This window comes from Orcinus orca, chromosome 10 (assembly GCF_937001465.1).
Source record: "Orcinus orca chromosome 10, mOrcOrc1.1, whole genome shotgun sequence".
NCBI classification, from domain to species: domain Eukaryota; kingdom Metazoa; phylum Chordata; class Mammalia; order Artiodactyla; family Delphinidae; genus Orcinus; species Orcinus orca.
This window is the reverse complement of record NC_064568.1, coordinates 99,976,808-99,984,421: the sequence shown is the minus strand read 5'-3', so window position 1 is coordinate 99,984,421 and position 7,614 is coordinate 99,976,808. Positions and strand designations below refer to the sequence as shown.

At 39.4% G+C, this 7,614-nt stretch overlaps 1 long non-coding RNA gene across 2 annotated transcripts in view; it reads left to right on the top strand.

Moving 5' to 3' along the window:
• Nucleotides 1-37: 37 nt before the first annotated feature.
• Nucleotides 38-7,614, top strand: part of LOC117197113 (uncharacterized) — a 276,078-nt gene continuing 268,501 nt past the window's right edge. For both annotated transcript variants that reach the window (XR_007479578.1, XR_007479577.1), the window contains exons 1-2: nucleotides 38-375; nucleotides 3,640-3,736. This is a non-coding gene — a long non-coding RNA (uncharacterized LOC117197113). The remainder of the gene's footprint in view (nucleotides 376-3,639; nucleotides 3,737-7,614) is intronic.

Below are 7,614 nucleotides of genomic sequence, written 5' to 3'. Positions count from 1 at the left end.
CTCGCCGGCCTCCGGCCTCTGGCGGAGGGGGCGCGGTCACGTCTCGCGCAGGCGCCTTCCGCTCCGGGGCGCTGGACAGGAGCCGACGAGGTGGGCCAGCGGTGCCGGGAGTGAGCTACTACGCGCGCTAAACGCCGCGTCGGGGCGGTGAGCGCCTGTCGGGTGGAGTGGTCTCATCTTCCGAAGCGTGCTCCTCGAGCCTATGCAGCCCCCCAGGTTGCAGGGCCCGGTCCCCCGGTCCCCGTGGGCGCCCACGCAGGTGGCGCCTTCCCGTCCAGTGGCCGTGCGCTGGAATTTGAGGAGGCCCAGTGGAGAACGTTGAACCCGAGTATAGACACCGTTGGGGTTCCCTCTGCTTGATCCAAATGAGATGGGGTAAAGTCACAGTACCTTTCTCTGCTTCTATGTTTTACCTGCTTTCCGGGGAAGGTGAACCCAAGTAACGCTTGGGTTGCTTCTGACGTAATAATTCAGCTTGTGGCTACAGCATCCCCGGTCCTTTTCATGAATGTTTGGACAGTGCCACTTACTGCTCAGAACGTAAATCCCACGGCTCTACCAGCTCCCAAACTAAACATTTACCCTACAGTTAGGGCTGCATCTACAATCACTGAGATGCAGTGATGTACAAACCGGGATGGGATCGGTGATGAATTGATTTGGGGGTAACGCTAAAATGATATGGAAGACAAAGATTACTATAAGGAAGGAAGCTTTTTGAGAGCATATGCTTTGGATTCCTGGGAAAGGAATGAATTGGAAGCACACCAGGCATCTCCTATTGTAAATGGTGGGTCTGGTTGGGCATTTTCATTTAATCCTTGTTAGGTCGAGTTTTTCAAATGTTGACTACGGCTTAGAGAATTTAAACTTCCTAAAGAAATAGTAAATGGTAGCCTTCCAATGATGCCATGCTGTTACCTGGGTAACGTGGATTTAATGCTACTGCTAGGCATTTATACAACATGGGTCATGCCCGTAATCCATAAATTAGAAATAGAAGCTCTCTGCCCTCAAGGAGTTACAGGTACACAGGAAAAGGTAAATGTTAGCATAAAACAACTTACAGTACAAGAGGTGTTCTAAGGTATCATCTCCTTGTACCTGGATAATTACGGTAGTCTTCTGGCCCGCCTTTCTACTTCCCCTTTATTTCTCTACTTTCCAATTCCTTTCAGCAGCTGGAATGATCCTTTTAGAACCTGCCAGTATATACCATTCCTCTGCTCAGAACCCTTTACCATTTTACTCAGATTACAATTCAAAAGCCTTACCATGGCTTCTAAGAAAGAGCTCAGTCTGGATAAACCACATCTACAGCTGCTGTTCAGAGTTCATCAGACCCTGTCCAAGCACACCAAGCAGAACACTCAGGACCTGCTGTTCCTTCTGCGGGGACCACTGCCCTCCCAGGTACCCACGGAACGTGCCCTGTCACTTTCCTCCGTAGCTGCTCAAATGTAACTTGACCTGACAGTTCTTCCCAGACTGTCCATCTAGGAGAGCTAACCCTACACACACACACACACACACACACACACACACACACACACACACACACACACACACACACACACTGTCCTCCCACTGCTTTATATGATCACTTTCCACACATTTGTTGTCTGTGTCTCCCTTACCTCTTTGGCTCTACTGGAATGTCCCATGAGAGCAGGACTTTTGTCTCATTTATTCACAGCGGTACTGCCGTCATCTAGAACAGAGCGCTCCAGTACACAGTCAGCACTCAGTAAATACTTGGTGAATGAATAAGTGCCAAATGAGTGTTAGGATAGTAATAAGGAAATTCAGAAGAAGTCACATGTTGCCTGGAGTGGTCTGTGAAAGCTTCCTTTAGACGATGGAATTTAAATGATGATGAGGATTCACACTGGGTGGGTGGGGGCTGTTTGGAAAGGGGGAAAGTGGGGGGGAAGGGTAGTCCGAGCAGAGTCAACCAAAGTAAACAGAGACACTAGACAAGGCAGTAATCAAATCTACAGTAGTTCTAGATGCTGACCTCTAAAAGTATAACCAAAATAGGAAACTGCTAATAGCACATATCTGAAAATTCACTTTGCCTCATCAAGGCTAGTTTATCTTTCCCTCTTTACCAGCAAATCCCATCCTTCTTAGATTGTATCCATCAGATACTGTCAATTCCAGACTGACCGGGAAATATATTTAGAGAATAGTTGGAATTTGTTTTAAACCATGAAAAAGAAAATATCGAAAATAGCAGAGAATTAAATGTTTAAATAAAGCATAAGTGACACATGCATTTTAAGTTTTCTCATATACATGAAGGACAAAGAAAATAATAGGGCACAAAGAACCAGCTGGATTAAATGTCCCTGCAATTCCCGTTGCAAGTCCAAAGGTATTATGTATGAAGAAAGAAGAAAATCGAATAGTTTCACTTTCTAAAACTATCCCAATTTCAACTATGACAGTGCTTCATTATAAAGTTATGTTTATTTAATTCTTTGCCATAATTTTTTTTTTTTTTTTTTTTTTTTTGCGGTATGTGGGCCTCTCACTGTTGTGGCCTCTCCCGTTTGCGGAGCACAGGCTCCGGACGCGCAGGCTCAGTGGCCATGGCTCACGGGCCCAGCCGCTCTGCGACATGTGGGATCTTCCCGGACTGGGGCACGAACCCGTGTCCCCTATATCGGCAGGCGGACTCTCAACCACTGCGCCGCCAGGGAAACCCTGCCATAATGTTTTAAACCACTACATATATACATATATATATAAAACAAGAAATAAAATAAATTATATATATAAATATATAAGTGGGTACTAGTCATCAGTAATTTTCATAAACCTAATCATAAAGATTAGCATGACTATTGTCTTTTGATACTTAAAGAGTTTATTTATTATGGGAATTGCTCTTTAGGAATCCAGGGTAAACTTTTTATTAAATGAGTAGTACTTTAATTAAATATTATAAATATTTTTTAATATAAAGGTCAATGTAATGGACAATGTTGTGTCTCCCACAAAATTCATATGTTGAGTTCTAGCCTCCAGTGCCCTAGGATGTGACTGTATTTGAAAATAGGCTCATTAAAGAGGTAATTAAGTTAAAATGAAATAACGAGGGTGGACTGTAATCCAGTCTGATTTGTGGCCCCATAAAAAGAGGAAATGTGGATACAGACATGTACAAAGGGGAGACCATGTGAAGACACAGCCAACACCTTGGTCTCGAACTTCTAGCCTCTGGAATTGTGAGGAAATAAGTTCTGTTGTTTAAGCCACCCAATCTGGTATTTTGTTGTGGCAGTCCTGGCGAAGTAATACAGTCAGTGACATATTTTTACAGGTCACATATGAGCTGTATGAGAGATGATCTGGAGAAGTACTTGTTATAGAGGAGGCATTTAACCAATACTGACTGGTACATTGCTGCCCATTTCCCCCTGTGATAACCCTTGTTGCCAAACAAAATTAAAGATGTGCAGCTATGAATTGGTTATAACTTCTAAGAAATTCATAGTCCTGTTGTGTCAAAAGCCTTTGGTGTCCTGACTCATATGCTCAGCATCCTTTCTAGTTTCTGACTCACTGGGGGGACAGTTTCACGCAAGCTTCCACTCTTCTCTCTGACAGCTTCTCTCCTCTGCGTTTTGCCAGGCTGCTCTGCTTTCTGCCCCGAGGCTCTTCTGACTTTGCCTACCCGAGGCCAGCAGTAGCTCTCTCAGCTCACACCATGCACAGCTTTGAAGTGTTGGTGAGTTAACACTCCTGGGTCAGCTTTCAATCAGGAGACAGTAGCCAATGGGTAAAGGTTCTTGTCTTTCAGCCTGTAACAAGATAGTTTTGTAAGACCATTCTCCATGCTTCTTCAGAGGTCCTGGTGAAACTGAGTTCTGGTTGCCCACAGCAGCAACTTCAGTAACACACTCTGGTATCATCTTCTATCTCTTTCTCCCCATTCCCTCACTGCTTCTTACTAGGATCACCTCCCAAATGACCTGGCTGCACACAAGTAGTTGTCTTAGGTTAAGCTTTGGGGGAAAACCAAGCTACGAAGGTTGGTGTAAGAGGAAAGTCTCAAATGCAGCGTCTCAGTTCTCTGGAACTGGGTCGCTCAGCAGTCAGGTGGCGACAGGGATACCTCCTGGTGTGCTATGGCATCAGGGCTACTAAGGCGCTTCCTACCTGCGGTGGATTGAATATGAAGATGAATCATTCATCTTCGTGGTCGCTGTGGCACTTGAATGGGAAAGGGACAATTGTACTTATAAGGCTGGGGGATTTTCCTGGCTTTTTTTTTGTTTTAAACTTCCATGGTCAGCTAGCTGTCAACTCAGGGCTCACCATGAGAGCTAGAAAACCCCCATATCAATATTTAACTGTGGATATGAATGATTAATATTGGAATTGCAGTGCATGCATAGACTCATGTTACTGTTTTTAAAATTTAGCCTAAACATACTGTTGCAAAAATATCCATTACTGCATGCAGTAGGGTTAAAATAGACACACAGCAATGAAATCAATAAGGACAAATAAAGTCAAAATAATTTACAGTTATAAAGCAAGAATACGAGCATTCAGAACCATGACCAATTTGATTGATGGTATAGTTTTTGACAACTTTATTGAAGAATAATTGACAATCTGCATGTTCTTAAGGTGCACAATTTGATGTTTTGATGTATGTAGATACATACAAACATCTCCAAAATCAAGGTAATGAGCATACCTAGTACCTCCAAAAGTTCCTCCTGTCCGTTTATATTCTGTCCCCCCGACCGAACCCTGCTGCTACCCTTTCTGCAAGCAACCATTAATTTGCTTTATATCACTATCCATTAGTCTGAAATTTTAAGAATTTTAAATAAGTGGAAACCTATCTTATATGCTTTTTTTGTCTGCCTTTTTCCACTGAGATTAATTATTTTGCTGTCCACCCATGTTGTTGTATCAATAGTTAATTCCTTTTTACTGCTAAGTAATATTCAGTTGCATGCAGTGTACACTTTATCATTCCACTTGTTCATGGACTGTTCGGGTTGTTTCCAGGTTTGGCTGTTATTCATCAAGCTGCTTTTGAGCCTTCATGTACAAGTCTTTGTGTAGACAGAGGTTTCATTTCTCTTGGTTAAATATCTAGAAGTGGAATGGTTGGGTCATATAGTAGGTGTGTATTTAAATTTTTAAGAAACTGCTAAACTGTTGCAAAGTAGTTGTCCCATCTCATGTTCCCACCAGCAACACGTAAGAATTCTGGTTGCTCCTCATCCTTGCGAACACTTGGTGTGGTCACTCTTTTGAATTTTAGCCATTTTAGTAGGTGTGTAGTATTATCTCACTGTGGTTTTAATTTGCAATTTCCTAATGATTAGTGATATCAAACATCTTTTCATATGCTTATTGGCATCCTATATCATCCTGTATATCTTCTGTATTTCTTGGTGAAGTGTCTGCTCAAATATTTTGCCCATTAAAAAAATTGGTTTGCTTGTTTTCTTACTATTCATTTTGGGAGTTTTATATATATATATATATATATATATATATATATATAGTTTTATATATATATATGGTTATATATAGTTACAGTTATATATATCTATATCTATATACATGCAAATCCTTTGATCAGAAATGAGATTTTGAAATATGTTCCTGAACATATGTTGAGGTTCCATGTTGAGGTTTCCTTTATCATTTTCTTTACAGCGTCTTTTATAGAGTAGAAGTTCTTAATTTTAATGTGGTTCAATTTATAATTTTTTTGGTAGATATGCTTTTTGTGTCATATCTGATTAATCTTTGCCTAACCCGAAGTCACAAAGATTTTTCTTCTGTTTTCCTTGAGAAGTTTCATAGTTTAGGTTCTACATTTAGATCTGTGATCCCATTTTGAGTTAATTTTTGCTTTTTTGATGAAATTTTTAGTTCGCCTTTGTTTTTGCAAGTTATTTTTGTTGGATTTTGAATTTTAGGATGATAGATGTTTTCCATTCAATACTTTAAAGATGTTTCAGCAGAGGATCTTTCTGCTTGCATTGTTTCCAATGAGAAGTCTGCTGCTTAGGACCTACCAAAGGTGAACATTATTCTTGTGGAGTTTTGTTCTTATTGTTCATATGTCTTCAGGACATAGATTGTGACCATTTAACAGTTACAAGTATATTATTTTGAAGCAAGCTAAACTTAAATTCCTCAATAAAATTGATTGCTTGTATTTTCAAATGAAATCAATAGAAATGGCCCTCCAGAGACATACTTTTGGGTGTGTCCTTAGCCAGGGCACCACACTGTACATCTTCAGGACCTCTCACACTGATGTCTTAGGAGACAACCTTGCAGCAGATGGCTACTCTGCATCTTTGGAATAAAACAGTCACCACTTAGCAGAACCTAGTGCCTGGCAAATCAGTCTTTTACCTATTCTAAGGGGAGAAATATTAAAAGGAATTCTCTGTCAGGAAATTTTGCCCAAGATGCTTTTATGCAAATGATAAGTTTTGATCCATTGATACAATTAAATAAATTAAAAATTTATAGTTAGTATCGAAGCTTTCATTTGACCATAAGATACATTATTGTTTGTTTTTTAGATTTTTTTTTTACTGACTTCTGATAAGGTGCAAGCTTTTATTACAATATTAGCCTGATTTGTGGAAGTCACTCTAATATTTGGTTAGTTAAAATTGCAGTTGAGGCAATGTGTTATATTTAATACTAGAAAGTAGGTAAAAATCTCAAATCGCTTGCAAAATGCATAATGAAACTCTTCCAAGAAATTAATAGCATAATATATAGATATACTTAATATGTAAAATAATATTCATTACTTGACATAGAAACTGCTTTCTAAATACATTGTACTTTTGCATTTCAAAGAAACAAAGAATTAAAGAACCAGGAGGAAATTTGTTCTGTTCTATTTCTCTTTGTAACTAATATTGGACCAATTCATGACAGAAAGGTAGGTTTTTACCTATTTCTGTTTTCTCTGTACTCTAGAGAAGTTTCTACAGTTGAATAAATACAGTTAAATAAAACCTGGATAGGTAAATGATATGGCTGTTTTCTTTAATCTTTTAAGATATTGTATATAAGTTTTAAGGAAATTACTTCTTTCAGCTTAAAAGCTAAAGCCCTGAAACTGAAATATTGTAATCAATGACCAATAAACCAAGGATGTGGTTTAATGTGAAGGATTTTCTCTGTTCTTTGAATTAGTCTTAAGAATGAGATTTTGTCTTTTCTTATGACAAATGTGTTACTCAGCTATGTTTACCATGAATTGCTGGTTCTTTGGATCATGTCTATTATGCTGATGGTTGCCACCCTGATTACCCCATATCACAAAATTTTAGAGTCTTTCTACTGGAGTTCTTACTGGGTTAGTGTTCAGTTTGAAGGTATAATCAAGTCCATAAATTGCTAATAGAACTGTTGGATTTAGAAAGTCTCTTTCCCCAATACCCTCTTAGCAAATCCCTCCCCACCTCTGAAATTCTCTTAATCAGTTTTCATTACAACTCTATAATATGTGACCATGATTCAGCTGCCTTTAGTTTAATTTCATCACAACAGCCTTTCATAAAATAAGCTTCTCATTTCTTTGGATATATATATATCCATTTA